General features: G+C 38.3%; 1 protein-coding gene across 9 annotated transcripts in view; it reads left to right on the forward strand.

The window, feature by feature from the left end:
- LOC126872262 (5-hydroxytryptamine receptor-like) overlaps nucleotides 1-19,017 on the forward strand; it is a 158,351-nt gene that overhangs the window by 57,278 nt on the left and 82,056 nt on the right. The window contains exon 2 of one of the 9 annotated variants that reach the window (XM_050631979.1): nucleotides 7,689-7,789. The exons of the other annotated variants lie outside the window; for them this stretch is intronic. The gene's annotated coding sequence lies outside the window, so the exon portion shown is untranslated. The remainder of the gene's footprint in view (nucleotides 1-7,688; nucleotides 7,790-19,017) is intronic. 9 annotated transcript variants of the gene reach the window in all.

Below are 19,017 nucleotides of genomic sequence, written 5' to 3' on the forward strand. Positions count from 1 at the left end.
GTATAACAAGTAGTTTGCGAAGGAAGGAAAAGGGGAAGATAAGCAAAGCTGATTGGCTGTGCCACGTGATCGATATTTCGCGAGACTTGGCGGTCTCTGCTAGACTCAAACTCACGAGGCTCTCTCCTCTCTTACTAGTAAAAGTTGAAATTTACTTGGGAAACTAAAGTCTCGACGCATAAATATCACGGTATCTAATGTTAGATATTCTGGCGCTGGTCTCGTAACTCGTTTTGAAAAATTGCTTTTATATTCCGTGGCGCGAGAAGTCGCGAAAGAAACGGGCACGCCGAGCACGCAACAAGTTGAACTGATTTCAGGAGAGCCATGGCTAACGATGTTATCTATCACGCCACGTAAGTTATTTAAAGCCGCGATTCTCAAAGGTGTTGGAATAATTATGACACAACAGGTGGCGAGTTTCTTTTTACCAACTCGCCAAGTAAAATGTGTCGTGTTGGCTATTGTTTCGACGAATTAACCTTTTCGTGATCTTTTGTAATCCTACGTTGACTATCACTCGTATATATTTCGTATATAATAATATAATATCGTCCCTCTTGTGCCAATATCACGATTACGCGATTCGATAGATTATAAATTATGAATTATAGAAATTTGTAATCGAACGTTAAGTTATTGAATAATCCTGAAGGTAATGGATTAGGTTTAGAATATAATCATTATAGTCTTATACTGTATATGTTATAACGTTCATGTCTTCAATTTATATAGTTCGTTCACGATTTTGGCATAAGAGGGATGATACATATTGTATTAGTTTGCTGTTAAAATATTAAGACAACGCAAAACTGACTTAACGATGGTAAATAACGAAATCGAGGGACCGACTGGAACGAAAATTTTAAAATACCGTAAGTTGCAAGGAATTGTAAAGTGAAACGCGTAAAAGTCGCTTGGCGAAGAAGCCTGTAGATGTTCGATGAGAATTTCAAGATGAGGCAGTCGTAAAAAAAAAATATACGACCGATATTTGACATAAAAAGTAACACGATGTCATAAAGGGACCTCTGTCTGTGTGGATCGTTTTGACGTTCGATATACATAAATGACAACTCTTCCATCCTGTTCACGTCGCTATCGATAAAGATCATAACTTTCTTTTCTGGGTTAATGTAAACTGTCAATCATCGATTCTGTTACTGCCATCAAATTTCATGAAATTGTTTACGTTAACTCATAGAGGAATTAACTTCTCACAATTGTTCCAATCAGAAGTTAAAATTTTGAAAAGATTCGCGACTCGTTTATCAAAATTTCAACGCCCGTAGAATTTGCGTTACTCTCTCTTCCTTTGTTCCAAAAATTGCGCCGTTCAACGCGTTAATTCGTCGAGAACTTCTCGTTACGAGAACCTTTCGCTTCTGTTTGTTCGTTCGTCACGAATTCTCATGAAAAAATGGGAAATCCCCTCGACAAATTTCAACGCAGCGGTTGAATCGTAGCTTTCGAAGGATCTTGCATAAAATTCTCGCGTCCCTCTAGGCACGTCTGGCGGAATGAAACCGCGAAAGCTTCCGGAGGAACCATATTCTTCATGAAAATCACATTCGAGAGACTGAATATTAAGACAATGGATTCAGCTGCGCAGGAATTTTTCCATTTTCCCCGGTTGTATGTTTCATAACATTTGCGATTTCGTTGTCTGTGTTGCTCGCCGTAATACCGATAATATTCTTATGGTTCTCTGTTGTCAGACAACGTTTGCTGAACAAACTTTATCCACGAATTCTTTGCCGCGTGTCTGTTTCCCGTTGTCTCGTTTAAAGACTAGAAAATAGGTTAATTAGGATGGCGAGGCCGCATACCGACATACTTTAGTTGGAAATTTCTCAGAGCAACAGGTAGCCAGCTATGGAATTTCATACGGCTTGTCCGATAGGCTCTATGTTCCGCTATACATGTCTACATTCTATTGAAGTCGAATTATTACGTCTGTTTATCCTGACAGGATATCCAGGATTTCTCACCCTCCGCTTCAGCTTGTTTATATACATAACTAATTTGGATAAACCGATAGCAACATGATAATCCTTTAATGCTGGTAAAACGAACCGCGAAATGGAACAGAATTTTGTAACGATCGTAGACGAGGATATGGAGCAGTGTGTGAAACTACGCTGACTCACGAAAGTATTTCAATATCGATCAGAAATATTGCACGTGTTGTCATGATCGCAAATAAATAATTATAAATTTCTAGATGTATATAGAAACCATAAGGCGTTTCTTGCAAACATATATGTAGCAAGAAATTAGTCTACAGCATAAACAGCCAGCTTATAATAAGCGATAAATAGAAAGATGGATGAAAATAATTTTTTGATGGAAGAGGCTTTCTATCTGGAACCGACAAATCGAACAAATTCTAAAGTGCTTTCGAGGGAACGGTATACATTTTTGAGCGACATTTTCGTGACTGTTGTAGGAATATGGATCTCTTCAGGGAAAAAATCCATTCGAGAGGCAGATGGAGGAAACTGGACGATTGGCGGAGCACCAGTTGAAGCATCCTCTGGCGAAAGTACCTTATCGTTTTGATACGTTCGATTTCTTGGAACTGTTCGACGCGCCAGACGTTTTTGTTATATTGGAAGAAAGTTAAGAATGCGATGGCACTTGGCTGCTACGTATTCTGGAAAATTGATCGACTAGAAACTGGCCAGCGAAGATTTTTTTCCAATTTTCCGTGAATCTTCCTAAGGCTTGAAATTCCAGGATTCACGGGGATTTCGAGGATTACGGCGCTCAAAAAACCGGAATGCTATTTTAATTGTTTAGAAGATACCGAACAAGAGTATTTCAAGAGTCCGATCGTTTGAAGAGAATACATTTGCAGATTGATTGTTGAAAATGTTCAAGAATGCAATGGAAATCTGGGAGAAGCGAAGTGAAATCTACAAGACATCAATCAATCATCGAGTTTGCATAGGGGCGCCATGTTGACTTCGCGAAACCCGCTCAATTATGCAAGCTCGGTTATCGATTTCTTCAAGCGCAACGCCGCGAGTTTCTCCGTGCGCGATATACTCTGCGGTTTACCGCGAGAGAATTTGAAGAAAAATTGAAACCAACTTGCCCTTATCATTAGAATCAAATTCATTTGCAAATCAAAATAAACTAAATTTCATGGTATACATTGGCAGTAGAAACATGTTTCATGATCAGACACTGGAGAACTTCTTACGATTTAAACGCCACGGTTAGAAGCATGAAATATTCGAGACGTTTAGTCTGTTATACACCTGGGCGTTCAGAAAAATGACCAGCTTTTTGCCTGTTAGATCTCGACAAGGCACGAAAGGGTTTTTTTTAACAACGTAACATTATGCACACGCAATGAAGTTTAAGTAGACCTTGCACGAAACAACGCAGAAAGAAAAAAGAACGTGTAAGTGAGAGGCAGGAAACACGGGGAAACGAAAAAGTTACGTGGCGTGACTGTTAAACACGGCTGTTGGATGCATTTTGGGATAGAGGAGCGACATAAATATCGAAGTTATATGGCATAACTCGCACGTACGGGTCTGTATATTAATGAGCGCGTTAGAAAGGCTCGTTCCACTTTGCGGGGTAATTTCGAATTTCCTGAGCTTATTTCACCCGAGAGTATTGTACTACTGGCGAGGCAGTTTGGAAAAATTTAAGTTTGGCCAGTCCTCGGGTTAATTGACCATAATTCTCTGTTCAGTAGACATTAACAACGAGGACAGGATGGAAATAGGACGAAATTGTATTGTCTAGATCAATAAACTCGTCCTTTCAGTCTCGCGTACATCTCCTGTATTATTTATTGTCGCGAGAATTAATTTCATATAGAAATTATGGAAAATTTATAGACAACGCGCGATAATAGTTTGTTATATTCAACGACAAATTATGATAAATGTCGAGCGATTATAGCATTTGAACAAACCAGAAGCCAAACTGGCCAACCATAGCTTTTATTAATGTTTTAATCGAGATACATAAGCATGCGATAAATATTCGATTCTCGAGAAACGAACGACTTATTTCTGTTACGATTAAATCATTAATCTAGTCAAGAATTTATGTATTTGCTACACAACTAATCCATTCGTAATAATAAGTTTCACCGAAGGATTTCCACTTGCGAGTGAATTTCCAGTGGAATTTGGAAAGGCAGTGGATCATCTTGCAGCATCGCGGACGTTTGATTAATCGCAGCCTCATTAAGCAATTTCGAGCACAGAATGTTTGCCAACCGCATAAATTATACGACCGACATACCGGCGAGAGACCATAAATTCCGATTAACCACTTTCTTTAATGAACTCGAAGCGAAACTCAGAAGTTCCTGGTCAATGGATTCGTTCGTTTGATGTATTCCATTCCTTTATTTTATTAAGGCAAATAATAATTATTAGATAATAGTTATTTTCAGTAGTTATTTTTAAATATAATTCTTCAGTATCAACATCATAATTGGTCAACGCTTAACCACTTACCAGGAACTAGATTTTCTCTTTACCTTTGGCGAAAGGAGAACGAGGATGCGGTTTCGAGGCTCTTGGCATTTCGTAGAGTTTATTTTCGTAGAATTTTTCCTATTCGAAATAGTTCAATGTACTTTTGTGTTTCAAAGTTATAGGCACTTTTTGTTTCAATAATTCGCAATAATTCAATATTTCCTTTCAATAATTCCTCAGCTGCATAGAGGGTGTCCGAAATGGTTAGCCTCTGTCTCTGTTATTCGACGTAGATCTGAAAGAATGATCGCGAGCAAGTGGATATTTCGAGCATTTTCCATGAATAATAATTGATTATGACTTGATACGATGAAACAAAGCCAAATGGTACACGCGTTTGTATGAACTTTCTCACTGTCCTTGTATTCCCTGTCCACTCATTAAGTGTCGGGTTAAGTCACATTTTATGAAACTCCCTGTATACCTGAAGAACGATATATCAATATTCTCTTCTTATTTCATAGCACGTGTTTCCTTCTTGAGCAGCCTCTGAAACGTTACTTGCCTGTTTGCTTATTAATTAAATATTTTAAGAAAATTGTGCAAATTCTCGCATTACACATTAATAGAACGAACACCAAGATTGCTTTTCTATTAATATCGCATGGTCTTGCGTTGTACTTATCGAACGTTGTAATCACACGATCTTTAATACATACATTCTTAGCTATACACGCCACTTTACTTCCTGTTTCGCTATTTTAAAACTAGCGAATATCGAGCTACACGCGTGAAAATTCGCGACCCATTCCAAAGAAGAAGAATTCGACGCGGCGACTGCATCTTTTGCCTCGTTTAGTTTTGAGGAAGAGTGGAACAGTAGGTCGTGTCGTCGAAGGGATGACTTTCAAGTAGAAAGTTGGCAAGTCGCGAGTTCGGGCATCTCGAGTTGCCGAGGTGAAGCACGAAGTTGAACACGAGGCTCCGATGAAAGGGTTGGCTAACGTGGCCTGCCAAGTAAGCAGCGTTTTTCATGCTCTTCGGTCGACGCCACGGAACGCGGCGCCTAGTTACCAACGAAATTGATCGGCTATTTCAAGCTGAATCTCTGAAAGGCGCACTTCAGATTTTGTTAGCGAACACTCTTACGTCGTCCGCAAGTATGTCGAAGCGTTTAGCAGCGATCGACCTTTGCAAAAGTAGCTTCATTTATTCCGCGTAGATCACTATATTTTTTTTTTTTTTTGTTTGATCTACTCGAAAAAAGAAAAGAAATCGAAGGTTTCCTCTTATAAGATTAGATTTTAGAAGTAGCTTAATTCATTTGGCGTAAGATGACTCCAGTCTTATTTTATGATATGCAGAGAAGCATTTTAAGGTTCTCGTTATAGATGCATTTTTAGGATTTAAACTTTTGAGCTTGTTAGAGAAGCATCTTATGCCATCTTGAAGCATAATTTAGCAACGAATGAGAGTCGAGAAAAGTGGTACAATTAATTGCCTGTATTTAATCTAATTTGTTTCAACGTTTCTAGTATTCCTGATGGCATGTACAGAAAAGTTTAGAGATTTTCTTTATGAAAGTAAACTTTGAATCTCTTAGTAAATCCTCTTACGTCATGTCAAAGCGTTTAACAGTGATTTGCAAAAGATGGTTCAACTTATTTGCTGTAAGACGTCTCTATTTTTCCGATGATGTATAGACATAATAAGAATTTGGAGAATATTTCCTTCGTGAAAGATTCCGAATAGTATTCGTGTACTTTCTCTCTATTCTTATTACATCATCTTGAATTGAAATTCTTCGAAATACGGAGATGGAGTTGCAGGAAAATATCCTGCCGTGAATAGCAACAAGACTTTTTAGTTTCTTTAATCGATCGCATAAGAACGATGGGTTTGGCTGGCTTGTTGATCGAGTCGTTGATACTACGAAACATTCCAGCGTGATCGAACAGCAACACACAGAATATGCATACGGCAACCACGCAAACATCTTGACTATCTGTTTGCATTCTGATCATATTAGTTTCCTGTTTTCTTGCATATTTGCATAGCCCCAATATCCTCTTGCCGCGTCCTAATATCTATATTGTAGGATAATTTCTCCTGGGAGTATCAACGTTTCGAAACGTGAACGAATAATACGTTTCGACGACTTCCTTCAATAAAATTCATCCCTATAAACTTATTATTACCCATAGAAAATAAATTCTCGGGAAAATTGGAAATGAGCGCCTTTGATTACCATATATCGTGTAAAATATTAGATTTTATATCCACTGGGGGATTTCGATTTGCAACAGTGTCACAATGCAAATCTCTATCCGACAGTTTTTCGTTCGATTAACTTTTAGTCTGTTCGAACCTTCTTGCAGGATTTTATTACCAGAAAGATTTCTCGCGGCAATTTAAACGGCGCACGTATGTTCATGCACCATGCAAATCGTGCGCGGTGGCCTTAAAAACACCACACTGCGCCTTTCGAGCATGCACACTTCATTACTCTATCGATTTGAATCGATGGCTAGCGGCGCGGTACAGTCGGCAACTAGTTATCGGATAAATCGCAGATAAAAGTCTCGTATTCGTCTGTAATAATTCAATTACTCGCTCTACTCGATCGTGTACGAATCCGCGATAACAGTTGGCTCGGTCTTTTTCGGCGTAACTTTTCGGCGTAACCGTAATTTGGTGGCATCAGCTCGAATAGATGAATCGAGAGACCTATTTTGCCACATGTTTGTCGTTACTGTACCGTCGACGGCGTGTAACAAACCGGCGGAGCATCGCAAAAAATATGGATTAAAAAAGCCACAGGCTGTGAAACGCTGGTCCACGAGCGCGTATTTTTGTTCACGCTATTTAGGTCTCGCGGTTCGTGTACCATCGCGAAGAGTTACATCGAATGTAAAATCACTGGCTGAAACACGGACCATCCAGCATGGTTTCGTTGTTTTTCATTTTAAACTTTGTTGACGGTAATTCGATGCCATTTGTTTGGAAGAATTCGTCCACGAATTTGTGAACATTTTAAACGAAATTCTTTGTTCTGTGAAACCTGGAAAAAATAGATTGTGTTTCCCTTGTATTATTTAATCTATTAGTAAGGTGAAGAATATAACAATATCGAATATGGTTATGATAAGTTCTATGTTTTAAATGAATAAATCCTGTCAGTTTATTTGGTTTTTGGACCCGAAATACGTTTTTGTAGATGTCTTAATCGCTTTACAGATGTTGGAACGCTGCGAAGTTAGATCTCTCAGAAAAGTTTGCGGATCTGGATCTGATTATCTCGTATTAAAATAACAGCCACCGAGTAACGCCAAAGACCAGTAAGTTTTCTTTCTTGTGATCATCAACTTTTATCATACTTAATGCAATTGTTAGTATTTTCTGCAAAAGGCTCAAAATAAGGAATTCTTGAACCCAATACCAGAAATATTGAAAATCCTAAAGACGAAGAATTCCAATTGTTAATTCTTGGTAATTTTATTGCGCTGTCGGAGTTTTAAATAAGAAGAACAATTTTCTTCAGTTTCATTGCATCGGTTTCGATTGTACTCCCAATAGAGGAACGAGCAATCTTTGTGTTCTGAAAGCGAACAGAAAACAATATGCGATCTCAGTGATTTAGTCGCAATAACTGAGGAAAAGCACAATGGAATAGCAAACGAGATCCAGCCTTCTCTCTATTCTTTCGTTGTCAGATTTACATCGGCCGTGGTGCAAAAATCGTTTTAGTAACGTGACAAGTGAAACGTAATCAAAAGCAGGAGCAGAGGTACGCGGCCTTTTCATCGCTGTTGCATTTTACAAGAATCCTATAACGTCGTATTCGCGTCAGTTATTCAGGTAGACGCGGCGGAACGCGGAAAATGAGTCGAATGAACGTTCCTCGTTGAATATTTCGACTTGCTGGTAGCCTTATAAACATACTTGTGGTATGAATGTAAACGAAAGAGTGCATTAATTACAAAAACCATCGACAGGGTTTATTTAAAAAAATTAAATTTTAAGGAATAAACGTCGAAGTGGCCCCACTTTCCAGTAATTTAAACGAACCCATAAAATGCAGCTAAAATCTAAGTACCTGCTCGAATTTGCTATTTAAATTCACACAACTAATATTTTTAACAAACTTTTACATTTTCAAATGTGACGTCTGCACTAACCTGTTCTAGTAAATGCAGTGTAAATATTGCTGCAAACTCTTCAATTCTTAAGTTGATACTTTTCTAGAATTTAACTTGACACCCATTAGTCGAAGATTTAACCCATTCACGTGTTCACACCCGTGACATATGAGTTTGCAGGAACATCCAATTTGTGTAAGCCCATGACAATCACGTCAGATAGTTTGTTCAGTTTGACAAAAGAAGACGATACTTTCTCTAAATTGTAAATCAACATCTTTTCTTCAATTTTAATGTGACCAGCATTCATTCATAAGTCGATTCTTTATCGTCTTAGTGTCTTCTTTTAATAGCTTAGAATTTCATTTTATTTTTCGTATTGTATCTTTGTCTCCTTTTGTTATTTTTAGTAAGTCGTCGTTCTTATTAACATATGCCTACTATGTTCCATTCTTTCACTTTCTCTTCTGTATTTCGCTAAATGTACTTCATACGCTACTAAAAAACGAAGAACAGATAGTAAATCTTCGCTGTTAGGAGATTAATATGTCGATAGATTTTGCTGCTATATTTTACTCGAAACCGTCAAGAAGTATCGGTGATCATTGTCCATGCATGACCTGAAAATTGTACGTCCTAGCTGGTTATCTAATCCCAAATCCAGCGGACCAAGTAGTACGAGTCAATAATCCCAGCGACCAGGAATATCGAGCAAGCAGTCACGCGCGCCGTCATCTGCCGTTGAAATTTCGTTTTCCGAAAGCAACCAGCTTAAGCAGCGTTCACATTGAACGATCCAACGACAAAACAGCCTTTTAACGTCGAAAGGAGAGTCGAAGCGAACCTCGGTAAATAAAGGAAGTTCCAGGGCTCTGGTATGTTCCAAGGAAGCTGATTACATAGGATCTAACCGTGAAAGATAATTCCTGAGCGGAGCGAACTCTAATCAAGTTGGGGCGGCTATGAGAGCACGAAGAAGCTAAAGCCAAGGGCCGTGTCTGGTTGCAAAAGCCCGCGGACAAACGCGGCCGAACAATAATCCTTGTCAGCGTGCGGAGACGAAGCTGTGCACACTTAAGTAGCCCATTAAAGGTTAAGTTCTCAACGTGAAACCCGCAAACGTTTATTGTGCACGAAGCCATCCACACTTGCGTCGTCGTCGTCGTCGACGACGACACACGTTAAGTCAATAACAGCTGCCCACTTATCTATTACAGATGTCACAGGCCGACTTTGGACTTCTGGCCCAATTGCACATTTGGGTCAAGTTAATCGGAAGTAGTAGCCCGGAGCGATTCTAAACCGACCAGCGATATTCACCGCGACGATAAATTAATTAAAGCGTACTTTGCACTAATACTGTTTCGACTGCGAACGACCACTGCCGTTAAACGTGATAAGTAGGCTTTATTCTCAGGAAGATTTTACGATGATCGTTGTACGATGGAAGGTGCGCAGGCGAGTAACTTCTTGGTACTGTAGGTGCGAACGATATAGAAAACGGTCGTAAAGTCTGCGAGAAACTAAAATTTACAGCAATGAAACGTGTAATTTAAGATATCTTGCATTTTTGGAGTGATGAAAATCGTAAGGTCCTTTCAGGGTTCAAATTCTCAAGGATGTTGAATCTGCTACATTCTTTCGGACATTTTGGATCCATTCGTTTCTACTACCGTTAAAAAATTCCTTAAACTCGAGTAGAGTACATCAAAGAACTATTACGGTTTAAAATTACACTGAAGCTTTTCTTAAAACGTTAAAAAATCTGTTTCTTTCGTGAACTGTCAAAATATCAGAGAGGATACTGAGATATTTATTGAAGTCTATACTATATCATATTATTCGATATTTCTACGAGTAGAACATATCTGTTTGTCTGGCTGCACTATATCAGGAGCTGTCCGCTTTTGCAATTTTGATTTAAGACTGCACTATATCGTTGCTATACGATTTCGTCGTTATTGACCTTCATTCATATTCATAATTCAATCAAACAATCCAATAGGAAGGGATCTCATTTAGGTATAGCATGAATTTTTCATGAATCGATGCAATTCCAAATTCCATGCGTGTTACGAAATGTTTCCAACGCCTTCGAGCGATTTTATTTCTAAAATAGTTGAATCTCTCTTTCTCTCTGTCTGTCTATTTCAACTATTATGATGATAAGAAATATGGAAAATATATAACACCATGGGGCATAGAAACGAATCAACGATATTAATTCCCTCGCTATTTTAGTCGAATTACTATCGTCCATCGGATTCGGTGGTGTATTCCGTGTAAATCAATCGATCCTCATCACCGATGAGTATATTTTTCGAGGAGATTGCAAATATGAATTTCATCTCGATCGAGTGTTCGTTGATTTTGCACGAGTAGGAACCAAATGAACATTTTCAAAACTAGTTAAAGGATATCTCAATTACTGTAAATGCAGTAGCCCATAAAAATAATCGATCACTCGTAGGAAGTTTTTATGAAACATTTTAAAGTTTCATCAGCACTGTAATCATGGTTGTACTGGTAAAATTTGAAACAAATCTGAAAATGTACATGGAAGCTACAAGATTACAAAAGTATTTAAAGAGTTAATTATTCATTATATTAATGAGACCATTATTCAGTGGAATTATTGTTAATATTTATATGTTTAAAATAATTATCTTATATCATTACAGTCTTTATGAAATTTCGTAACAATCTATTTAACGCATATAATATACAGGGTGTCTCGGTTAAAGAAAGTCACATAAATGTTTTTTCTGGTTTTAATAGCACGAAAGATGTCAAAATTGGCAACATGGAACTACAAACGTCGAAAATGAAAAATGGGACGTAAAAATTTTCTATGGTACAGTGTCCGAATACTTTTGCGAGGCACTGTATGATGAAGGGTCTATAGAATCGCGATCTCTCTGTTTCGAACGGTTTTGCTTCCAAAAATTCCAGTTTGATTAAAAACAATATTTGTAACAGTCAATAAAATTGCCATTACCTCGAACTTCATCATGTAAATTTCGTGTAATTAAACAGTCGCAAGGGCATGAATGCAACTTTGAATGAGCGACGAGCGCCAACTCGTTTCATTTAAAGCGCTGGTCAACCAATTCTACCGCCGGTAATTAAGTTTCTCAATCGATCGTTTTATCTTGTTCCTACCTCGTTTCAAAACGTTAATCTCGCCAAGCGGAAGAACACAAAATGTATACTGTTCGGCAAAGATACTTGACGATTTAGTTTTAATGAATTTTCTCTATGACAAACAAAAGCGACAAGTGAGTGAAGGAGCATGAGAGGAGACAGAAAAGTGGCTCGAAGTTTGAGAATTCGTTTCGAGGAATGTTAGTGTTTCGTGTCTGAATGGGTTCGAGAAACGAAATTTAGAAGCTTGTACGCGGAAAATTCAAGAGCTCAGAGTTTGAGTTTGAAAGCGGGCAAGTACAGTTGGCGAGCGACTCATCCAGTTAGAGCTCTTAATTATTGCCGAGAGCTTTGTTTCGAAATTGTTTCCCGAAGGACAATCTACGCTTAACATACGCCTGTACTTTGAGATTTTCATTGCCAGCATCGAATTTCGATATTTTCCATAACATCACGCGTTAAAGTCTTAATCGCGACGCAGGTTATTTTTTATTTTCAAAACTTTCTTGTCTGTACCATTATCTCCTGTTACGTAATTTAGAATTAGAATTTAATTAGAATAAATACTTTCCTTCAATGTCTCAAGATCGATCGGTTTCCACTTCTCGTTTGCCTTTCGATTCTGCTCCTATGAAAGGCACACTTTCGCCACTACTCTACTCTTTTCTATTTTTCCAAAAGTGTCGTTGAAGCTTGAAGAACTCACACAGAGTTGAGATAAATGGTGCATTTTTGTCCCTTTTAACGGTTGAAGGTTTGGCAAGGCCTTGAGTTTGCTCTTTTCTTACCATCCCTTTAGAAGAGATCTAGGAATTTACCCTATAGCCAAGCAGTGAACTGTTTTATGCTTTTTATGACTCAAGGTCGAACTTTCTACCTCTCTTTTCCCACTTTTTTACCGTTGTAGATGAAGGGTATTTTCCACTTTCACCCTCATTTATTCCGCTATAGTAATGCCCATTATCTGCTTCGTACGTTGCTAAGCAGGAATTATGTGCGTTGCCAAGTAGGCATTTATGTGCGGGGAAGAAGTTACGATCGTATGCTCAGCCACGCGTTTTAATTTATTCAAAGTGCATGATGATCCTTTCGCTTGGAGATTTCGAAGGAGCTTCTAATTGGATATCGTCGCAAGAGTAACATCAGCTACATTGTTTATGTGAAATTCCCTTGAAATCTTTCATATTATCCACGTTCCTACTTTCAATTCTCACATATACATACATGCAGCATATATATATATATATATATATATATATTTTTAAATATTTATAGGAAATTTGAAAGTGAAGAAGAAAAATTGCGCGATATGCACATAATACGAAAAAGTATGCAGAATATCCCAAGTATAGTACTGTTTGTAATATTTGTCATGTAAAACAATTTTTTAACGACGATCTATCTTTCTCATTGTATTCTTAAAAATATGAATTTGCATAAAAATCCGCAGTTTAACGATCACTGTATGCATGCAAATGTGAGAGTTGAAAATAAGAGCAGCTGACAGCCTCTCTCTTGGGACTTTCAGCGACATAATCACTATGTAGAGGTAATACTAGCATACATCGTATTTCACAAAGCTCATGGTACATAGGAAACAACAGTTTTCCTATGGTCAAGTTAGAAAGACGTACAGGATTCGATGCATCACTGTCTGTTTCGAGTGCATTGATTAGATCGTGCTTCGTATTCGAGCGTATTCGTGAACGTATTCACTTTGTATTGCCGTGCGTTTATTCTCTCGATACCGTTTAATTGTCCCATCTGGAGACGAGATGTGTCGTCAGTAAAGTTTTACTCTGATCCCTGTAACGTCTGACGGCTTGACGCCCTTTGTTCTTGATGGCCTTTCAGTGCTAGCGTGCTCTTTGTCCCAGAGTTCTAGAAAGGATTTTCTCTTTCCTAAATTACCTCTTGGAACATTATCGAATCGATTGTAACTCGAACCTGTCGCTTTATTAAACAAAAATAGCAAATTCTTTGTATTTTTAATTTATTACAAACTAGTGACGTGCGTATCGGGTGAAAGGATCTCTGTTGGCAGAATAAGGATGTTTATGGAAATTTATATTCATTTTTTATATACTAATTACTTTTATTTATTATTTTTATTATGAATGCAGCAAAATAAATGGATAAAGAAACGAAACCTAAGCAGAGATCTGTTCCAATATACATATAGATACACATGTTTGTATATTTCAAAGAAATGAGATAGTTGGTAAAAATCATCGAGAGATCAAAAAATAATAGTCAGAAATGAGTTTTGAATGGGTCAAGTAAAAAGTTACACCTCATAACGGACAACATTGTGTGTCTACGTATAAGAGGACTGTCCAACTCAGTTTGCACGAACGTGGATATTAGGAATTCCCGAGTCGTAATAGAACAAGGAAAATCCGACGTCCACCAGCCGCAGTTTATAATGCTGTCGTATTACAACCGATTTCCGATATACCGACACGCTTGGGACTAAAACTTTCCAATGCCGGATTCCGAACACTCTTGGAGCCTTGTTGCTCGAATATCAAGAGCCTTGTTCACGTCTCTCGATGGAATTGAAACTAGATTCGACACACGCTGGGATATGCCAGCTGAGCCGAAACTCGCGTCCGAATTAAACTGCGGAGTTGCTCGCTAGGCAAGTAGAAATTTCCGGTGAAAACTCGTATTTGGAATTTCGACAGAGCTAAAATTCCTATCGGATCATTCCTCTATTATCGTACGTCGTTGTCCTGTTACTTTAACAGCTCTCGAAAACGACGAAACAGGCTGCTTGTTAAACTCGTTGCACGGATAGAGGACAAACGGGAGAGAATTTCACGAGAAGGAGACAGTTCTTCTTGTCCACCTATGATTATCAGCGATCATAGTACGATCGACAGGCCGGAGTTCCATGCGAACAAAACAAGTATGAGAACAGTTTGAGAATGTCGAAGCTTAACGCGAATTATCCAGAATTATAAGTCCAAAGAACATTTTGATACAGAGTAGGAGAAAATCGTTATGATTTATTCAATCGATATTTTGATTTATTCGATTCATGGAAAAAAGCGCCTCGATTTGTTCTGTTGACTCAAAACGATACTCGAGCCATCCCAAATCACCAGAAATAATAGAGATTTTTTCAAAGAACGATATAAAAGTGGCACGAAACGGTGGAGATATTAATCTCATAATTTGCTAGTAACTCGAAAATGTAGAGTAAGATTTTGTTAGACGATGATTCTTTTTCCTTTTTTTTTTCTTCTTTTCATGTAGAATCATTTCCTTGTATATCGGTACCATGATTACTGTGACTCCATATAGTAGTCGTAGTGGAAGGTTAGTAACGCGAATCTTCATTTACCCGACTGAATTGATATTGACAGCGGGTCGATAGCAGAGCAATTTCTTGCGTTGCCAAGAAAACCACGAATAGAACAGAGAGCGGGTGGCAGTCGGTGTTCCGTATCAGATGGAAAACAACGGGGCTCGCACGGTTCTCTGTTGCAGTTGCAGAACGCGGCCGTTCATTGATATTCAACAGCGAATTTACGAGGACGATAAACGTTAGTGGTCCACCCAGACTTCTTCGACCATCGTGTTACCTACGTTGCTGCTATTGTTATCAAACGTTCGCGGCTGTTTAAATAAATATCAAATTAAGCTTTACTGTTGGCCCGACTCGTTACACCGTGTTATCTATCTTTGCCTATCGAAAGCGTAAATCAGTAGTTTTACATTGGGTTTACGCGAGCATTCGTAACCGCTACTTTATACCCCTTCGTTTCGTCCGTTGTTTTTACACCGGAAATTATGCAAACTGTCCGCTTCCTTGACGTATTTTTAAAACTACTAAAACCCGTAGGACGCTCGAATGCGTGTAATTTCTGGTTGTTGAATCGGAAAGCAAATACAGAAATTTTACCCTTTTTGATTTAATTTATTCGATTTTGAGTTAATCAGTGTTAGCGTAGTTATTTAATTTGTTAGTTTTAACTCAGTTGATTTAGTTAGTTCGTTGAAGCTTGTCAAAGCATAATGCTGCGTATAAACGATTGTAATTAAGATTAATAAACTTTGCTATTGAAATTCGATTAGTTATACGGAAAGAATGAGAAAATAATGAGAAAGGAACTTTAAGAAAATTTCTGATAGTATATGGAGTAGATGTTTTAGACCGTCGCGAAATTTATTCGAGGTCGTGCAACACAGTAAAAGTTGCGTCTTCGGAGCGTAAGCTAAGATCGTCGCTTTATTTCTTGGCCGCGTGTCTTTCGTATTAAAATCTAACGCGTGAGTTACGCGGCACAGCGGTACTGGTGTAAAATTCATGCAATACAAGGCGAGGCTTGTATACGATACGCGAAACCATATTTCTTTGCTGCTCTCCTGGTTATTTAGGGATACCGCGTGCAGTGAACATCGCACAGGTGTGCAAGTGGTTATCGACGCCGTGCAACATTTCTTAGGCCAAGAGTTTCGTTCGCGAGCTTGCGATTTTGCGCGAGGTGGTATTTTGCTATAATTTCCGAATCTCTTTGGAGATCGCGGAACGTGAAGTTGGCGAAGAATATAACGTTTTCGGGCGATGTTTCGCTCCTTGAAGAAGCTCTTACGCGCACATAATTTTCAGCGGCCACCGGATCTGTCTGTCCTGAGAGTTTGCAACTGGCTGTAACAGTCAAAACCGAAAAGTTAAACCGTGCGAATCTAATTTAAGTTTCCCGGTGGCTAAGTCGGGAAAATAGATGGCACTTGGCCCGTCGAGCTTTACTAAAGTGTGTCTACCGTGTGTCACGGAACCTAGAGAATGTGAATGTATCTCCAGCTGGAAAATATCCCTGCTGAATGTTAATTAAAAGGAAAGTAACCATAATCCCCTTCCGGTGGTAATGGAAATCCCTTCTCCTTACCACGATTAGGAAAAGTCGCGATTCACGATATACAGTAGCTCGCAAGAGTATCCCAACATTTATGGGAATGCTTTTGTAAATGTATTATTTGTGTTGTACGAAACATTTTCTCGTATAATAAGGCGGTAGTGTTTAATAATATTAATGATAGTGTTTTAATAATATGTGAAACAAATCTGAAAATGTACATACAAAGCACAAAACATATAGTACAAATATATATTTCGCAAAGATCAGACAAATATTCAACAGTTAATTATATTAATAAGTGTCAATATATTTAAAATGGTTGTTTATTTCGTATACTAATTTTTTATTAAATATATCTTTAAAATAAATATCTTGCAACTTTTATATTACGTTATTAGATCAGTTTCAAACTTGACCAATAAAAACATGACAGCTGTGTCTCGTGAAACATGGAAATGTTTAACATAACATATACAACGTATCAAGGAAACTTTTCTATAAACGTCGAAATACATTGATCTGATCAATTCTACATAAACTCATTTTTAAAAAGTCGATTTCTAAAAGAGAAATACGGATACGATGGTCAGACTGAAAATTTCAATAGTGTCCGAATATATTCAGGCTATTTTTGTTATTCCTGATGTATGTGCGTTCGTGTCAATAAATGGGGATACAGCTGCGGCGATGTATCCAATTCGCGGCAAGCGGCGAGTTTTCAATTTGCCGAACAATCTGAAAATTGATTATTCCCCAGGATGCGTTTCTGTTTGTCTTGTTCGCGCGAAATACAGTCACGGGAAGCTACTAGCGAAAGCTAGCGAACTCGTAATACGTGTCACGAGCACGCGATACCGGACCGTTGTATTAAGGAGAATGGCCTTGCAGATGGAGGACGATGTCTGACAAATGCGGGCCTCATACTACTGCCGTGTCGAAGCTTTACCCCCTGTCACGCTAAAAGTGGTATAAATGGAACGTCTGTTTTTCCGCTATTATCCACGAAATATTTCTACGAGATTGCGTAATAATTCATCCGGTATACTTGTCGCGCATGAAACTACCCTTAATTAAGGGGAAAATATATACGTATGTACACAGTGTACACGCGACAAGCTGTAACTGTACGTGTCGTCCAACTTTATCAAGCTTAAAATATTTCTTTGGTTTTTTAGAATCTTCGTAAGAACACTTTTGTCCGAGAACTTCATTATTCTGTGACAGGTTAAAATTTCTAATTTTCAGATTATTTAGAACGAAGGAACTTTCCGGAAGAAAGGAATTCTCCCGCGAAGTACATTGACGAATAATTGAATAGATTGCGTCGGAAGTTCCGGTTCTAATTTTTTAACGTTCGTCGCGGTTGAATTAATAATTGGAAACCACCAGGGAACAGTACGACTGGCCAACTTACGTTCATTTTCTGTACTTTAATTCGTAGATGATTTTCAAGAGTTTCAAATTACTTAATCTTACAATATCTTCCATTTTAATCTGTAGGACGGCTATTTTGATATAATTTGCGGCGCTCTGCAGGTTTCAACAGGATGAAATAGTGTCAACCGACTAAGACGCGTTTCCTTTAGCAAAACTTTGCGAATTCAATGGAGGTGGTTTCAACTTGCGCCTCGCTGAATTCGCTCTTTACAAATCACAGGGCACTGCTATTAACCGGTTAACTGGGGCGTGTTTCCGTGATTCTGCGACTAACGTTTAGCCACAATTAGGCAATTTTTACAACCTATACGGAGAAACTGCAATCTCGCTGGCGAAACCATGTCGCCAGTGCACTTGAATGTTCGCTCGACTACTATTGTTCGGAAGCATAACAACGAATTAGAAAACAAACAACAAAAGAAAGTACTTTGTTTTCTGTGGCGTCGTTGTACTGAAAGAGAATTCTAGCCTCTTAGCTTCTATTTTAAAGAATGAAAGTCGGGACGACCGTGCGAACTCTTGTTGAATTAACGGCGTTCACGAAGTAAAATAACAGTGGCGAACCAGTTTGGAATCGTTTGCGTGGAGATCTATGCAACGCCACGCTTCAACCGCAGGAAATTAATTGATTTGAACGAATATCATGGCGTCGCGGTCGAACTGTCGTTTAATACTGCCTCATTTACGGGTCACTGGTTTCCAGTGAGAAATAACGAGACCGAATCTGACCGGTATGAAAGGCTCGAACCGCGAATAAACAGATGTCATCATTTAGAATCAGAAATTTCAGTTTACCACATTTGATTCAATAAACGATCCTTTCTGTCGTTCTGTACCAGTCATCTCTGATTTTAACTGGAATAAATCATCGATCTTTCCATCAGCAACGTAGTTATCGAATGGTAAAATCATGTGATGGCCTCACAAATCACATACGTTTCTTTTATTTAGATCTTTATCAAACTTTAATACTTATAC

This window comes from Bombus huntii, chromosome 13, assembly GCF_024542735.1.
Source record: "Bombus huntii isolate Logan2020A chromosome 13, iyBomHunt1.1, whole genome shotgun sequence".
NCBI classification, from domain to species: Eukaryota; Metazoa; Arthropoda; class Insecta; order Hymenoptera; family Apidae; genus Bombus; species Bombus huntii.